The sequence below is a fragment of the Diabrotica virgifera genome, chromosome 7 (assembly GCF_917563875.1).
Source record: "Diabrotica virgifera virgifera chromosome 7, PGI_DIABVI_V3a".
NCBI lineage: Eukaryota > Metazoa > Arthropoda > Insecta > Coleoptera > Chrysomelidae > Diabrotica > Diabrotica virgifera.
In genome coordinates, this window is record NC_065449.1 from 30,544,237 (window position 1) to 30,563,683 (window position 19,447).

Genomic DNA, 19,447 nt, shown 5'->3' on the forward strand with positions numbered 1-19,447 from the left:
AAAATAGTCAATACACGTAAAAATGATATATAACCAAATTTTAGTTTTTTCTGTGACAAATACTTCACCTGTTTTACTATTTCTATAGAGTAAAAAATAACCGAGATAGAAACGTTTAAATCTTAAATTTTGCTGTGAAAACCATTCAACGGGGGCCATTTAACCTTTTATTTTTAAAAAAATAAGGGGTTTAAAAAATTAAGCTCAACGTGGTGAAATAGCACTTGAAACTAACTTTCAAATGGTTTTTAGATGAACCTGACATCGTAAAAATGAACGGACTCATTAAAAAAAAACAGTAACATTTTTTGGAAACATTTTTAAAAGATAAATTTTGAAAAAAATTTGGAGCATAAATTTTAATGAAATGAACATGTTCGGGGGTTCATTTGATAGATATTTTTAAGTACTTTGACAAATGTTTAATAAGTTTATGTTATAAAATGCACCATTTTCCCGTTTTTTTCAGCTTGAATACATAGATTTTTTACTCGCCGAAAAAAAATATACATTCAATTACCTATAACTCACTTTTAGTTAACACTAAAAGGTTTTCCTAGCAAGGAGTTTATTTCATTTTTTATTAGCTTCAATTTTGATAATAATAACTTTTTTGTAAAAACTTATAATTTTTGATCTTTGATAACTCAAAAAGTTTTGATTTATTTTAATAACTTTATATAATAAATTTTGCTTAGAATTTGTTCCTCTATCGAATTATGGGGTTATTTTCAATAAAATAATTTTCACCCCCGAGAAGGGGTAGCATCCACCCCCATGGTAAAAGCGCAAGTTGGCACCATGTCACCTTTGTTCCTTGAGATATCCTCTAACCACTCACCAATTTTCATTCAAATCGATGGAGGTTCAACGAAATCGGAGGTAATAGCTCATATTCACCTTCATTGACTCCACTAAAAGTGGTTTAGTGGTAACATTCTTGTTTTAAATTATATTGTGTATATCAACGGCGAAAAGGCAGCACCTCATAACTGAAAAATTTGTATAAAATGAGTTACTTCGGTTTTCGCTTTAGAATAAGTGTATCAGCACCTATTAAACAGCTTTTAGAGCTGGGAAAGCCTTTTGGAAGCCTTCCGGAAACTTTCCCAGCTGTAATCGCTGTTTAATAGCTGCCGATACTTATTCTAAAGCGAAAACTGAAGTAACTCATGTTATAAAAATTTTTCAGTTACGAAGTCCTGCCTTTCCGCCGTCGATATGCAAATATTTTACTTACATTTTTGAAGAAAGTCTCAAAATAAACTTTGAAGAGATATTTATCTGATTTTGGTATTTATGTAAGTGCTCTATATCATCCTCATGCCCGTAATGTGTTTTAAAATAGTTTCAATATTTTTAGATACTATTATTCGACTAGTACACCAAATAAACATTTAGCAGGATCCTTGGGATTTTAAAGCTCTTTCTCTATCTTGTTTTGTAAAATAATTTTTTGAGGATCACATACATGTACATTCATAATAAGATGTTTCATGTTCTTGTACTCTTGTTCTCTTCCTGTGCCATCCATACAGTGCAAATCTAAAAAAACAACATAACAGGTGATTACATGGGCAGTTATACTACTTACAGCTTACTTTGTATCTAATCTATTATCTAGTATTACTCTATTAGTATCTACCTACATAAAACTATCTTTGAAATCTAAATTTTTGATATCAACATCAACCTTAATACTTAAAAAATTAATAATAATGTGGAAGTTACACGTACCTACCTAAAAGTTTTTGAATTGCAATTTTATCAACTGGAAAAGGCTGCAACATAATGAGTTTGAAATTATGACACAGCACAATATTTATTGTTTCAATTTACATGTAAATAAAATAATAATAATAATCCTAATCACTTGTAAAAGTAAGGTTAAGATTTTTGACTTGAGAAAACAGAACTGTCAAATTTAAAACCAAACTGCTATAAAATTTTAAAATTCCCGCTAAAAGGAATCTGGCAACATTGCCGTCGTTTGCTGGACATTTAATCTCTCCCCACTCAATGCATCGGGGTGTAACGTCGATATCAAGTACGGTGGTCTAGCTATCTTTGTCTGTCGTGCGAGTGTGAGCGTATCTACCAAGAGGTGGGAGTAACGTAACGGCAGTGACACACAGGCGGCGGCCATCATATGCTAGAGAGAGAAAGTTAAGCGCCGGTCACAGATCACCTACCTCCTCTGGATGTTTCACGATAACGCTTTGGTTAAATATGAAAAACAGCGCTCCATGCCGCTTGTATCGGAACTAATGCAAGCGGGAATTTCAAAATGTAATTTTGGTGGGAAGAAAATGTTAGGTTAAAATATTTGTATAGTTGAAAAAAAATAATTTGGTTTTAAAATATGCAAATTATTTTTAATTTCAAATATACAAAATACCATTTGGGAAAAAATAAGACATGACAACGTATTTTTATTTATTTATTTATTTAATACCAGCAAAACCACTTTGTATATACTTTTTTACAAATCGTATCTTTACAAATGAAATTATTAATAGTTATCTTCCAAATTGAGTTCCAAATACTTCGACAAAAGGGTATCTCAAATGATTGAAACATGTGTGCATCTCTACTTGTTGAACGACTTTCAACTAAAACAAAACATTAATATAATTGATTTGATAATAACCATATTCATTTCACGTAAAATAATTTTTATTAATTATATATTTTCAGTAGGGGTTACTTACTTGGTGTTACATTCGTTTGCTTCCCTACACCACTAACTGTGTTACTTGTTCTCTGTTCTCTAATAACAAATACTTGTTGAACTCACCATGCAAATGTAAGCTAGGAATTTGATCTTCCTAGGGATCTTCAAATCACATTCGTTTTGTTTCAAAAACTGTATTTGAATCCATTTTATCTAAATCAGGATTTTTTATTATTGCTAACAATCAGATAAACATTTACTGACATAAAGATAAAGGCATACTGACAATGACAATGATGACAATTGACAAATTATAATGACACTCAGACTCAGTGATATCGAAGAAATCTTCACTCCAGGTGCATGGCGACATCTCAAAAAACGTATCATTATTAAAAATGACATTTAGTTTAGGATGACCTTGAGATACCTGCTGTAACGGTCCACCCGTTATATTATCATTTTTAGCGCTGTAATTATTTTTAAAAAAATAATTATTTTCTCTTGACCTCCCATTTAAATTCTTTAATTTATCGTAAAGGACTTCTCATGTGACGTCACACTGTACGGAACATAGTTGTTGAACCGTTCCTTGTCGTTTAATTCGTGTTCCGTGAGAGTTTGACGTTTTCCTCGCTGACTGTGGGAGGAATGAGAGGCACTTGGCCGGTGGCTGCGAGGTTGACAGGTTGGTGTTGGTGGTTAGTACCGTAAATGGCGGTTAATTTCTTCGAAATTAATTTTTATTTCAACTAAGTTTGGAAGTATAGTAAAAAGTTACCACCACTTGTTTCCTGGAGTACGGGTTTCCTGGAGTAAGGATGGGAGTACCATCAGTGGAAGAGGAATAAAAAATTAACCGGTAAATCGTTTTTTCTACTAATGTTTTTTAGTTAACCTTGAATATATGAAATAGTTGGTTCATTGTTAAATGTTCTTAGCCAGTCCCTTAGGTGAAGGATGTAGATTATTTCGATCTTTATATTATCTTTATATCGATCTTTATATTAATGGGGTTTTTGGTTTTACATAACCAAACATTTTTGAAGTCCTCAAATTAATATTGTAAATAATTACCATTTCTCTGTACGTTTTAAACCGATTGAACATCCAATATATCTATAAATTTTCATGTCCAATATATCTATAAATTGTCATGTAACTATCTTTGTCTGGTTCAATACCATTTCATTAAGGTATATAAAATGTATGTAGATGGCTATTACTATCTTAATCTCATGTTATTTCAGATAAGTCATATTTTATATTCCTATTTCAAATGCAATGCCATTATTTGTTCATGTTTTCAAACTCAAAATAGTTCAAGGTTACCTGAGATTAGTTTTTGTTCCATTTTTAATGGTTATTTTTTTTATGTTATTGCTTCTAAAAAGTTTTCCTCGATTATTTCTTCTTCTCTTTACTTTTGTTACCGGTTTATATGAGAAATCAAACGAAGTATATGTTTTTAGCCATTTGGAAGAAAACTAACCCTCATGTGATGTCGTACCCACCTTGACTACCTAGGGAAGCCACCTTGACCTTATTGCAGCTACCGCCAAGTCAAACTGGGAGTATGTTTTGGGAACAAGCTTTTTGGGGGACATTCCAGCTCCTTTTCGTCCTGCCACCTGGGCCTACGGGGGGCATGGAGGTGCATCATAGTGATGCTCATTTTCTAGGATGCAACCGCAACCTCGTTTGGGAACATTTAGTGAGGAGTTTTAGTAACTATTGGTTTTTTTTATATTTCAGACTATCTGTTAAATACACTATGTTTTTTTTTCAGATTTAGGTTACCTCTGGTTTTTTTGACATATTTGTATATTAGATTATTTGGTTCCCAAACTTTGTATCTACGGTACTTCTTGTGCACAGGAATAAGCCTAGAGAAAATTAGGTTTTTAATACTTTATTATTGCTTTGATATTGGTTTATGTAATTCGGGTAAATTTATTTTGTAACATTACTTGCTTGTTTCCCAAATATTGTATTTATTCGCTTTATTTCGTTTGTTCGGTTACTTCGTCGTTACTTTATTTCATTGCATTTGCTCGGTTAATTTAGGTCATTTTGTCGGTATTTTTCTTAACTTCACTTCTATAACGTTTATTCATTTGTATATTTAATTTTGCTTTATTCAGTATTGTATTTTCTCTTAGTGAGGCTTGGGCCTATTTATTTGTATTATTTTCATCTTCGTCGGTTTCCTTTAGTTGTACGTAGCAGGCGTACTATAACCATTTGGTAGAAGACTTATGTAATTTTGTACCCTATATGTTAGTAAGAGGTACTTATATTTAAGTTTGTAACAGATAACATTATTGTTGTTATCTTTAAAATATATATATCTTCTTGTATAACTTATGTCATTTTAGAGTCACAGCATAATATGAACTTGCTTAACTCAGAGATTGTTAAAAATCTGGTAGTTATTTTTAATAAATATGTTTATTTATTTTGTATATCATTTATTTTTATTATTCCTTTATGTTCATTATTACAGGTTTGATATATTTAATATCTGACAGCAGTATAAGATACCTGGGAGAATGATAGAAGATCATTTTCATGGCGCCCATGATTTGTTAGATTTATTTATCTTGTTCGTCTTTAGAAATTATTCATCTTCATTCCTCTTCAGTACATTATTCTTATTTTATTATTTCATATTTTAGTCATTATTACTATCTACATAGAGCTACTGTTCTTCGACAGGCATGCAAACGAGCCGTATCCATCCTTGAGTGTCAAGTTGCTCTCTTGCATCTATAGCTAGCCAACTCTATTCAGTTTGCCTCTGTCTCTTCCCACGTCTACTTATTATCCCTTCTAATTCCCCTTTCTTCAGTACTACTGCAAAGTAGTATTTTTTATTTTTCCTACTTTGGCTCAACCGCTGAAGCCCCTTCATTTTTATTTTCATAAGAGGCCCCAACTAGTTACCTTAGTCTTTTCTTTTCTTCTTTTTTTTCCTTACTTCTGTTGGAGTATATCTTTCTTTTTACTTTCACTCCAACAGAAGTTTTCTTATTTTTGTTACACTGGCGCCCAACGTGGGGCCAACCGTTTATGGTTTTAAGACAGTAGTTCTTTTAGTTCATTTTTATTTTATTGGAATTTTCTGTTTTATTAACTTTTGATATCTTTGTATACATGTTATTTCTGATTTATTTTTGGTCTTTTTATTTTTATTAATACTAAACAGGTAGACTTATACTGCTTTTGGTTTTGATTAGTTTATTTTCGATACCTCATTTTTAGAATTAGTGGTACAACTCATATCTTAGTTTGGATTTTGTATTTTTATTGGAAACTTATTTATGTATTTAAACTGAGTATACATATCTGACATTATGTTCTATTAGTATAAATTTTTATTCCTTCTACCAATGGTAGTATGTTTGCACGTACAATTAATCGGTGACTAGATGCATATATTTTTTTTTTCTAGTGTGGTTATATTTTACACCTAACTAGAAATTATTTTCAGTATTTAGGTATTTTATTTAATTTATTGATTTGATTATTTATATATTTTGCTGGCATTTTGATTTGTTGGTGTGTCGCTAATATTTTCTCCATATGTATCTTTGTCTTAAACAAACTTTAGATTATATTTTATATTTGTTATTTTTGATATTTGGGTTGTTTGGTAAGACAGGCACACACCACAAAGCAATATCGGTCCACAACATTAGCTTCTATACATGATACGTTGAATTCGCATGGTTCGGATGATTATAGATCCAATTTTTTTTCATCCCATTTTTTTTCTTTAATTGGTAGTGTTAAGATAATCATTATTGTATAGTAAAGTAGTTCCATTATCCATCTCATCTTCTAGTTTGTTAATGTTGATAATAATATTATATCAAGGTGGGTACCATAATATAATGCTTATATAAATCAGATGCTTTGGGTTGAGATTTAAATATAAATTTTTGTTAGCTAAGAAGCATTGATAATAGTCCTTATTTGTCTATTAAGTTTTAGAACAATACTCAGAAGAAGATTGACTTAACAGTGGTTGAGCCAATCTCTTCTTTGGTTTGCCTTTAGCTCAATTTTTATTGTTATATTTTAATCTAATGTTTTTAATCATCAGGTAGTGCAGGTACCTTCATTACTCGATTTCATTTTTGGCTTTGTTGTCGATGACTTTTAATTTATTATTTATTAATTTAATTATTATGTAGTACTCTGGTTTATGAGCTTATCATTTTGTTGCATTATTAATGGTGCATTTTCCAATATGTAAGCTCAGACAAGTACGTTGGTTTAATATTGATATTTTGTATGGAACTATGGAACTTATCATAATGTACACTACTATATCTCAGTTTATGTGTTATATTTTGAATATTTGATTACTTACTATTTTTTTTATATTATTTCTATATCTTGTTCTTGGATTTGCCATATTGGAAAGATGTGGTTTTTAATTTGTTATTGGGTTACTCTATTAACATTATTTGTCTCCAATATCTTAAACACTTTATAATAATTTATATCCTTCTATCCTACACAGTATGATTCTGGAATTAGTTTGGAATTTTGATGTAAGTATGTATGAATTCTTGAGTCTTTCATATTTCTTCTTAGAAACTACTTAGTCTGTTGATGCTCAAAGTTGGTGAATACGTGGGTTCGAAATTCAGCAACTGATCACTGCTGTCCGGTTTCGTAATCTATGTCCTCATGGCAGAGTAGGCAGATGTCTTTTCATCATTACATTTCCTAAACATTTTTCTGTAATCAATTTACTTATTTCAGTTTTTTTACAATTTAATAGGGAAGTATTTAGTTCATATTAGGCCTTTTGCTTCATAGTATGTTTGTACTTTGAGTTGATGAGTAAACATGGATAAATATCTTGCGCACTTGTTTATAAATCAATGCTTAGGCCATCCCTATACATAGTAGGTTCGTTAAGTCAGTATTTGGAGTGTTTAGACAGATGAGTTGTTCATTTGAGTATATTCCCACTTCTTTCCTTAAGCATTAGTTTTGCTATTCAGATTCTGGAATATTTCCTGAATAATTCTATGTACGTATGTGAGAACGCATGAATTTGCAGTTTTATTTAAAATTGTGCTCGTTCTCGTCAATCTTTTTTCCCTATCACTTATCATATTTCTTTTTTTTTTTCTTCCTATTATTTATCATAGTGCCATAGACCTTGTAAGTTCACTATTCATTCTGTTTTCTTTCTTACTTATTCTTATACTAGTACCTTATCTGTGTCTGGTTATTCTCATACATCTGTTGTAGCAACATGCTATAGTTCGCGAATACCAGCATGAATTAAGTTATGTATTTTCTAGAATACTTTAGTCAATACACTTTAGGTATTTATCTTACCTTTGATTTAGTTTGGTTACATCTCTGTTACTTAGTCTGTTAGTAATTTTTTTCTGACTTATTTTGGATTACTTAGTTCAGATAGGTTCATATTACCGGATGAGGGTGTATGTAGACCTAATTTATTTATTTTGTTCAGTATTAGTTACCATTGGATCCAATAATTTAGTTTATTTAGTATTAGTAAGAATTGGTCCATAAATTTGCCTGATCGTTCTTCTTTGGATATACTCCTATATAAATCTGGTGTCCATTGATAGTCCGATTCTGGATAAGTGTCCGATTCTTCATTTATTTTGTGTATTTAGTTGGATAGGTTCGTATTACCGGATGTGGGTGTACGTAGACCTGATCTGTTATGTGGTTTAGTATTGGTGTGAATTGGTCCATAAATTTGCCTGGTCGTTCTTCTTTGGATATGCCTTTTATGAATCTGGTGTCCACTGATAGTTCGACTTTGGATTAAGTGTCCGATTCCACATTTATTTTGGTTATTGAGTTTTGGATTCCTTTGGTATGTTTATTATTGGTATTATTTGACATTAGTGAGAATTGTTCCATAAATCTTCCTGATTGTTCTTCTCTGGATATACTATTATGAATCTGGTGTCCATTGTTAGTTCAGTTTTGGATAAAGTGTTCAATTCTTTACCTATTTTAGTTACTGATTTTTTTTATTCACTTTGGTACATTTACTTTTGATATGGTTCGAATTGGCTCACACCTTTTCCTGGTTGTTCCGTTCTTGGATATACCCTTTATAAATCTGATGTCCATGGATAGTTCAATTTTGGTTTTAGTGCCCAATTCGACACTCAGTTATTATTATGAACTTAAGTACAATATTTAGTTTTGTTTTGACTTTTGAGCAATATATGTTAATATTTGGTAGCAGAGAGTAACATAGTAACATTTTAGTATGAGTTTGAGTCATGTATTGATTTATTTTTCCTTGACCATTAGTTTATATTTAGAAGTAATCTTGCGAATCAACGTGGATTGTTAGACTATTGTAAATTTAGTTGTTAATATTTTGAAGTTTAAAAAAAAAATTTTTTTTTGGTTAAAAAATTTTTTTTCCCCGAGTAGGAGGGGATTGTAACGGTCCACCCGTTATATTATCATTTTTAGCGCTGTAATTATTTTTAAAAAAATAATTATTTTCTCTTGACCTCCCATTTAAATTCTTTAATTTATCGTAAAGGACTTCTCATGTGACGTCACACTGTACGGAACATAGTTGTTGAACCGTTCCTTGTCGTTTAATTCGTGTTCCGTGAGAGTTTGACGTTTTCCTCGCTGACTGTGGGAGGAATGAGAGGCACTTGGCCGGTGGCTGCGAGGTTGACAGGTTGGTGTTGGTGGTTAGTACCGTAAATGGCGGTTAATTTCTTCGAAATTAATTTTTATTTCAACTAAGTTTGGAAGTATAGTAAAAAGTTACCACCACTTGTTTCCTGGAGTACGGGTTTCCTGGAGTAAGGATGGGAGTACCATCAGTGGAAGAGGAATAAAAAATTAACCGGTAAATCGTTTTTTCTACTAATGTTTTTTAGTTAACCTTGAATATATGAAATAGTTGGTTCATTGTTAAATGTTCTTAGCCAGTCCCTTAGGTGAAGGATGTAGATTATTTCGATCTTTATATTATCTTTATATCGATCTTTATATTAATGGGGTTTTTGGTTTTACATAACCAAACATTTTTGAAGTCCTCAAATTAATATTGGAAATAATTACCATTTCTCTGTACGTTTTAAACCGATTGAACATCCAATATATCTATAAATTTTCATGTCCAATATATCTATAAATTGTCATGTAACTATCTTTGTCTGGTTCAATACCATTTCATTAAGGTATATAAAATGTATGTAGATGGCTATTACTATCTTAATCTCATGTTATTTCAGATAAGTCATATTTTATATTCCTATTTCAAATGCAATGCCATTATTTGTTCATGTTTTCAAACTCAAAATAGTTCAAGGTTACCTGAGATTAGTTTTTGTTCCATTTTTAATGGTTATTTTTTTTATGTTATTGCTTCTAAAAAGTTTTCCTCGATTATTTCTTCTTCTCTTTACTTTTGTTACCGGTTTATATGAGAAATCAAACGAAGTATATGTTTTTAGCCATTTGGAAGAAAACTAACCCTCATGTGATGTCGTACCCACCTTGACTACCTAGGGAAGCCACCTTGACCTTATTGCAGCTACCGCCAAGTCAAACTGGGAGTATGTTTTGGGAACAAGCTTTTTGGGGGACATTCCAGCTCCTTTTCGTCCTGCCACCTGGGCCTACGGGGGGCATGGAGGTGCATCATAGTGATGCTCATTTTCTAGGATGCAACCGCAACCTCGTTTGGGAACATTTAGTGAGGAGTTTTAGTAACTATTGGTTTTTTTTATATTTCAGACTATCTGTTAAATACACTATGTTTTTTTTTCAGATTTAGGTTACCTCTGGTTTTTTTGACATATTTGTATATTAGATTATTTGGTTCCCAAACTTTGTATCTACGGTACTTCTTGTGCACAGGAATAAGCCTAGAGAAAATTAGGTTTTTAATACTTTATTATTGCTTTGATATTGGTTTATGTAATTCGGGTAAATTTATTTTGTAACATTACTTGCTTGTTTCCCAAATATTGTATTTATTCGCTTTATTTCGTTTGTTCGGTTACTTCGTCGTTACTTTATTTCATTGCATTTGCTCGGTTAATTTAGGTCATTTTGTCGGTATTTTTCTTAACTTCACTTCTATAACGTTTATTCATTTGTATATTTAATTTTGCTTTATTCAGTATTGTATTTTCTCTTAGTGAGGCTTGGGCCTATTTATTTGTATTATTTTCATCTTCGTCGGTTTCCTTTAGTTGTACGTAGCAGGCGTACTATAACCATTTGGTAGAAGACTTATGTAATTTTGTACCCTATATGTTAGTAAGAGGTACTTATATTTAAGTTTGTAACAGATAACATTATTGTTGTTATCTTTAAAATATATATATCTTCTTGTATAACTTATGTCATTTTAGAGTCACAGCATAATATGAACTTGCTTAACTCAGAGATTGTTAAAAATCTGGTAGTTATTTTTAATAAATATGTTTATTTATTTTGTATATCATTTATTTTTATTATTCCTTTATGTTCATTATTACAGGTTTGATATATTTAATATCTGACAGCAGTATAAGATACCTGGGAGAATGATAGAAGATCATTTTCATGGCGCCCATGATTTGTTAGATTTATTTATCTTGTTCGTCTTTAGAAATTATTCATCTTCATTCCTCTTCAGTACATTATTCTTATTTTATTATTTCATATTTTAGTCATTATTACTATCTACATAGAGCTACTGTTCTTCGACAGGCATGCAAACGAGCCGTATCCATCCTTGAGTGTCAAGTTGCTCTCTTGCATCTATAGCTAGCCAACTCTATTCAGTTTGCCTCTGTCTCTTCCCACGTCTACTTATTATCCCTTCTAATTCCCCTTTCTTCAGTACTACTGCAAAGTAGTATTTTTTATTTTTCCTACTTTGGCTCAACCGCTGAAGCCCCTTCATTTTTATTTTCATAAGAGGCCCCAACTAGTTACCTTAGTCTTTTCTTTTCTTCTTTTTTTTCCTTACTTCTGTTGGAGTATATCTTTCTTTTTACTTTCACTCCAACAGAAGTTTTCTTATTTTTGTTACACTGCGTGAAACATCTAAAGAGAGTTAAGTGATCTGTGACGCCGGTAGAGAGAGATAGATAGACCACCGACCAGAACTGCTCCGCGCTACACTATTTTTCGGAGTTGGCCAAATCTATGTGTATAAGATCTTTGATTATCACGGACTTACCTTTTTTTCTATAATTTGTGACGCACTGAAAAATGGTCATGAAAAGGAGAATAGCAACAAATTAAGTTTTAACTTTCAAAAATCGAAATTTTGAAGGTTTTTCAACGTTTTAAACAATTAAATTTTGTAATTTTATGTCAACTATTTAGCTTTTGAATAGGGTGCAAAAAATCGAAAAAATCGCGATTTTTGCACTAAATTGTTAATAATTAAAAAACGGACGCGAACTCTAGGCTGAAAACAGGTAGGATTTCTTCCTATAGATCTACAATAACTGAAAAAGTAGTCAGCTACCTGGATCTTTGAGTGGCCCGAACATGGTCTATTTCTAGCTTATTACCCTGGTGTATATAGGTTTGTGGACACCTAAAATAGACGATAGACGAGTATTATAACTAGGGAGCGGATTTTATGCTAAATGCATATCGCATGCATATTTCGCATATTTGAGAACTTTACTAAGTTTTGCATATTTTTAAAGAAACATGCATATTTTGTGCCTATTAAAAAACATTTAAGTCAAAAAAAAAATTTTAAATTTTTTAATTTGACACAAAATATTTCCCTGCACAGGCTGTCTTATCTATTAATTCGAGAACTACCTGAAGAGGACGGCTCATTCACTGTCTTTCATTTTTTCTTAGAAAATACCCGATCTTTACACAAAGTACTTATAGTGCTTATAGTAACCCGTTATAAAATGATTGTAGGATGTTAAAGTCAGTGATGAATGATGAAGGATGGTTTACCCGGAAATCCGAATTTTATTTACTTTTATTATATTTAGTAGGTCATACCTATAATTCTGGTGATTTCTTTTATTATATTTAGTAGGTAATACCTATAATTCTGGTGATTGTTTTAAATCCTCTATTGTTAATAGAATTTACACCTTTAACCATAGTTTTACGATTTTCTAACGGAAATTAACAAGTTACATATTTTAAATACGCCCCGATTACTTCTATTGATGTTGAAAGGAGTTTTTCAAGTTATAAAAATATTTGATCTAATCAAAGAATATGCTTCCTCGTAAAGAATTTGGAAAAACACATTGTAGTGAAAAAGATAATAAATAAGATTGCCGCCCCCCCTATAAAAGAACCCCTTAGAATAAAACAGAAAATTTGTGGTTTCTCGAAATGCGCATTTTTTGAATTTTTGTGCATATCTTGTGCATATTTCGTAATTTTTTACCGCTTATATATGCGCATATTTCATCAAAATTGATCGCATATAAATCCGCTCCCTAATTATAACATTCTGCTAAAAATTAAAAATTATTTTTGAACGTTTTTTCTGTTTCAAAAATTATGCGATACTTTTTGTGATTAGTGTATAAAGTTAACAACAAAAATCGATTAAAATAATTGGCTGTTTTTCTAAAATAAAAGTCGTGTAGTCATCTATTTCCTCTAAGTACAAACTGTTAACATTCACCAGCGAGAATGAATTTCTCCTGAACACAGTTTAGTTTGGGTAAAACCATGGGAAATTAGAATCGATCGTTTATATAATCATACGATATAAACGATAATAAGTGCAGTGACGTTTATGGAAAAATATGACAAACTTAACGAATATTCTAAAGAATCTATTATAAATGCAACCAATTATTGGTTTGATGAAAACATACATTATGGTGCGAAATTCGTTATTTCGTAATTCGGCGAATTTAAGGAAAAGTTCCGAAACAGGTCAATTTTTATTTTTAGATTATATTTTTCATATATATCATATGAGTGACGTCACCTATCTGGGCGTGATGGCGTAATCGATTACTTTTTTTAATGAGAATAGGGGTCGTGTGCTAGCTCATTGGAAAGGTTATTCAATTCTCTATTTAGTAATATAAACATTAACATATTTATTTAGATAGGGTGCCCAAAAAAATGTTGAATTAAATTAATTGACAAAAAAAAGAATATGTAATTTATTTAAGTTAAAATACATTTTGCTGTTGCGAGAAAACAGGAAAAATGTTTATTTCACAAATAAACATTCATTTTCTCTAATTTATGACAGCAGTAAAAGGTATTTTGAATTAAATAAATTACATACATCTTACTTTCTTCTTTTTGTCATCATCATCATCATTCTCTTTGCCTTATCCCTATGCGGGGTCGGCTTCCCTAATTGCATTTCTCCACACAATTCTATCTTGGGCCATATCAATGTTATTCCCCTTTACCAACATGTCCTGCCTTATCGTCTCCCCCCAGGTCTTCTTTGGTCTTCCTCTCCTACTCCTTCCAGGAATCTACACTTCAGCTGTTCTTCGTATTGGGTGGTTAACGTCTCGACGTTGAACATGACCAAACCATCTTAACCTATGCTCTCTCATTTTGGCATCAATTGGTGCCACACCTAGACTTCCCCTAATATACTCATTTCTAATTTTATCCTTCTTTATCACTCCACTCATCCATCTAAGCATTCTCATTTCCGCCACATGCATTCGCTGTTCCTCTTTCTTTTTCACTGCCCAACATTCAGTTCCGTACATCACAGCTGGTCTTATGGCTGTTTTATAGAATTTTCCCTTCAGCTTCATTGGAATTTTTCTGTCACACAACACTCCACTCGCTTCTTTCCACTTCATCCATCCAGCCCTAATTCTACTGCATGCATCTCCATCTATTTCTCCATTACTCTGTAATACCGATCCTAGGTACTTAAAACTATTGCTTTTTACAATCATTTCACCATCCAAAGATACCATTTTATATGTAGTAGCTCCATCTTTAAATGAACATTCCAAATACTCTGTTTTGTCCTACTAAGTTTTAAACCTTTTTCCTCCAGAGCTTGTCTCCACTGTTCCAGTTTTTGTTCTAAGTCTCTTTCACTATTTCCTACTAACACGACATCATCCGCATACATTAAGCACCATGGAATGTTACCCTGTATTTTCGCTGTTATCTGGTCCAAAACTAATGAGAATAAATACGGACTAAGCACAGAACCTTGATGCAATCCTACTTTCACATGAAATTTATCAGTCTCTCCCACACCTGTCCTAACACTAGTCGTTACTACCTCATACATATCCCTCACAATCTTTACATATTCACCAGGGACTCCTTTCTTATTGAGTGCCCACCACAGAATCTCTCGAGGAACTCTATCATATGCTTTCTCAAGATCAATGAATACCATATGAGCGTTTGTTTCTTTACTCCTGTATTTTTCCATCAACTGCCTTATAATGAAAATTGCATCTGTTGTTGATCTACCCTGCATAAAGCCAAATTGATTCTCGGATATTTCGGTCTCTTCACGTATCCGTCTATCAATTACTCTTTCCCATATTTTCATGGTGTGGCTAAGCAGTTTTATAGCCCTGTAGTTTGTACATTGTTGTATATCTGCCTTGTTTTTGTAAACAGGTACCAGTATACTGCTTCTCCATTCGTCTGGCATTTGTCCAACTTCCATAATTCTATTAAATAGACCTGCTAGCCACCTTGTTCCTGTCTCTCCCAATGCTCTCCATACTTCCCCAGGAATATCATCTGGTCCTACCGCTTTTCCTTTCTTTATTTTTTGAAGCGCTTGAGCCACTTCCTCGTTGGTTATTTTGGTGACCATTGCTGCTACTTTCTCTGTTGACTCTACAGGCTGTCTGTCAAATTCTTCATTTAATAAGCTGTCAAAGTACTTTCTCCATCTCTTTTTGACATCCCTTTCGTGAACTAGTATTTTATTATTTTCATCTCGGATACATCTAATCTGATTAAAATCTTTTGCTTTAATGTTTGGCTATTTTATATATCTTCGTTTCGCCTTCCCTGGTATCAAGTTGATCGTATAGGTTTGAATACGCTTCTGCTTTAGCTTTTGCTACTGCTACTTTCGCTTCCTTTTTGGCGACCATATAGTTTTGAAGATCTATGTCCGATCTGGTTTCTTGCCACTTTTTGTATAATTTTCTCTTCTCTTTTATTTTTCCTTATACTTCATTTGACCACCACCAAGTCTCTTTATCCTCAAACTTCTTTCCTGACGTTTTCCCAAGTATTTCAATAGCCGTCTCTCTAATAATATTGGCCATTTGTCTCCAAATTTTGTTAGGGCTTCCTTTCATGTTCCAACATATTTTTTCTGCTATTCTTTTCCTGAATAGACCTTCCTTCTCATCTTTTAGCATCCACCACTTGATTTTTTGTGGTCCTCTCCGATATTTTTGTTTAGTTTCGCTTTTTACTTCGATGTCCAGAACAAGCAGCTTATGTTGTTGGCTTACTGTCTCACTAACTATTACCTTGCAGTCCTTGCATTCACGTATGTCTTCTTTCCTTATCATGAAGTAGTCTATTTGGGATTGATGTTGTCCACTTTTGTAGGTAATAAGTTGAGTTTCTCTCTTTTTAAAGAATGTGTTAACAATCTTAACAACTTTCTTCTTTTTTGTCAATTAATTAAATTTAAAAAATATTTTTTTTCCAACCTGTATAAATAATTTTATGTTACTCTATAGAGAATTGAATAACCTTTCAAATGAGCTAGCACAATACCACTACTCTCATTTAAAAAAATCATCGATTACATCATCACGCCCAGATGGATGACGTCAGTGGTATGATATATATGACAAAAACTCATAATTTAAAAATAAAAATCAACCTGTTTCCGAATTTTTTCTTAAAGTCGCTGGCTTACGAAATATCGAAGTTATTCCAAACATTTGCACCATACTGTACATACTTTTGATGATTTTTATCGGGGCATCTTTGGCGTATCTTGATTAATACTAAGTATGACCAACTCCAATTCAGTCGAATTCGGGACTAAAAGGCTAAAAAAAATACCTGAAATCCGGGACTTTTCAATGAAAATGGGGCCATTTTTTTTAACATGAACTTTAACATAATCGTTTTATTGATTATTTAACGTTTTTATGTTGACAATGATATTTTTGATGGGATTAAGCCACAATTGATTGTAATTATAATTATTACATTTTTGTTAGTTTTTGACGTTTCGACTTCCGATTCGGAAATCGTTCTCAAAAAAGGAAAAATTAGAAAATCAACTGATGTTGGATTTCCATGTAGATGTAACCTTGGCGTGGGCAGCGTTTGGAAAGTTAACATGACTACCAAAAAGCACAAAGATACAACAGTACCTAAAAACCCATGTATTTGATCAGTGCATCCTTCCTGTTCTGACGTATGGCTCAGAAACATGGACATTAACAAAACCAACATAAACAAAATAGAAATTACTCATAGAAAAATGGAAAGATCCATGTTGGGAATAAAACGGCAAGACGGAAAATCAAAGAAATGGATAAGAGAGAAAACAAAAGTAAAAAATGTAACAGAACATATTGCGGGCCACAATACGAGACAGGAAGATAAAAGATGGAATGCTGAAATACAAAGCTTAAGACCGTGGACAGGAAGAAGAGGAAGAGGAAGCCCTCAGATGCCATGGAAGGACGATATTGTAAAAGCTGCAGGAAATCAATAGAAAAGCGCAGCCAAGGACAGACATATATGGAAAGATTTGGGGAAGGCCTATCCAAAGTTGGATAGAAATGGGCTACAGAAGAAGAAGAAAAAGAATAACCTTAGGTTAATATAAAAACGTAATTAGCATTACAACCAATTGTGGCTTAATCCCATCAAAAATATAATTGTCAAACATGCCACAAGAAAACAGATTCCGAACATTTTTATGTTGAAAAAAAAACATTTATTAGCAATCAGGAAAAGAGTAGGTCTCAGATACAGATATTAAAAATAATATACACTAATTTAAATCTAGAAACCTTCCTTATTAGAACCATTCTCTGTTAACATCCTGCATCTCTGCCTTCCGGAAAACGGAATGTGATTGCATGTTGTAGAATCCTTTCCGTTTTCTATTTTCGTCGTCTCTATGCCTTGTAAATGGTAGAAGGCAGAGATGCAAGATGTTAACAGAGAATGGTTCTAATAAGGAAGGTTTCTAGATTTAAATTAGTGTATATTATTTTTAATAATGTAATCTGTATCTGAGACCTTCCTACTTTCTTTAATAAATGTCGCTGCAGCGTTTTCAGTTCAATCTATCTTTGAAATGTCCCTTAAATAGGCAATTTGGTTTAGTGTTGATTCAAAAGGGCTGGCAATCATCTGTATTGTCCAAGTAAAAAATACTGTAGAATAGCTTTAAGCCGGTGAAATATGATATTCTTCAAATATAGATGTTAGGTCAAACGTTTAAGAAGCGGCCCTTTGTGAAAGCATCTGTGTTTTTACGGCCAGACCTCCCGCATATCTATTCACAAGTTTCGTGCAAAACATTAGTTTTAGTTCGGTAGCCTAGCAGTGTATTAGTACTGGAGTGTACGTGTGTTAAGTGATACGAGTGTTTTGTTTGCTGTAATTATTTTGAATATTGGTTTAGTATTTCGTTTGGAGAGTGTCAAGTGTTGATTATTGTAATTTAATTAATGTGAATAGTGATGTGGCGCCCGTGGGATAATGTAAATATCGCGTACGATAACGCTGATATTGTAGAAATTGCGAGTGCTAGTGTGAATGTAATTACTAAAAAAAAAGAGATCGTAAAGAAGATTCGAATGCATTTAAATGCAGAAACACAGCAAGTATGTTTGAATGTATACAAAAATCTACGTACAAAATTCGGCTTCGATGAAACACTATTGGCACAAGCCACCTCTGATTTAACAGAAATTCCACTTTCTACTGTATATAAAATAGTTAAAAATAAACCCTATCATCGCAAGAAACGATGTGACTACAAATTTTCAAGACCTTTAATCCTTCACTTGTAAAACTATTGAAAACCACAATATACGACTGCTACTAAAGCAATGAAATACCTACAATAGAAATAATAAGAAAGAAATTGGAAACAACCGGTCGAAATATGAACTGCTGTGAGAAAACTCTTCAAAATTGGATAAAAAAAAATGAGCTTTAAGTTCAAAAAAATAAATAAACGTCAAGCAATTATAGAAAGCCAAAGAATAGTCAACAGACGTAATATGTACCTAGAAGAAATTACTAAATATAGGCAAGAAAATAGGAGAATTTATTATTTAGATGAAACTTGGTATGATACCCACGATACAGTAAAGAAAGGATGGACAGATGGTTCAAGCATGTGCATACCAGAAATGCCTGCAAATAAAGGCTCGCGACTAATTATTGTACATTGCGGAGGAAGTGAGGGATGGGTTCCGAATGCTTTAAAATTATGTGGGAAGGAAATGGAAGATTGAAACGTTGACTACCACAAGAATATGGAAGCTGACATTTTTGAAGATTGGTTTGAAAACTCGCTGATCCCAAACTTGGAGAAAAACAGCGTAATACTGCTTGACAACGCTTCCTATTATTCCCGACAGCTCACTAAAATACCAAATACATCTTCAAAGAAAGCTGACCTGCAAAATTTTTTAATGGAAAATGATTTGTATTTCGAAGATTTTTACACAAAAAACAACTTATTGAAGTTCTACACACGAAGCAATTTAGAAAATTATACGCTCTAGAGAGTATTGCCGAAAAGCATGGACACACTATATTGAGACTTCC

General features: G+C 32.4%; 1 protein-coding gene and 1 long non-coding RNA gene across 4 annotated transcripts in view; one reads left to right on the forward strand and one right to left on the reverse strand.

The window, feature by feature from the left end:
* The window catches only part of LOC114328060 (dynein axonemal heavy chain 3), a 793,139-nt gene that overhangs the window by 231,893 nt on the left and 541,799 nt on the right, over positions 1-19,447 (reverse strand). The window lies entirely within an intron of this gene.
* On the forward strand, positions 3,564-10,428 carry LOC126888237 (uncharacterized). Its single transcript, XR_007699467.1, has 2 exons — positions 3,564-9,563; positions 10,174-10,428. It is a non-coding gene; the product is annotated as an uncharacterized LOC126888237 (long non-coding RNA).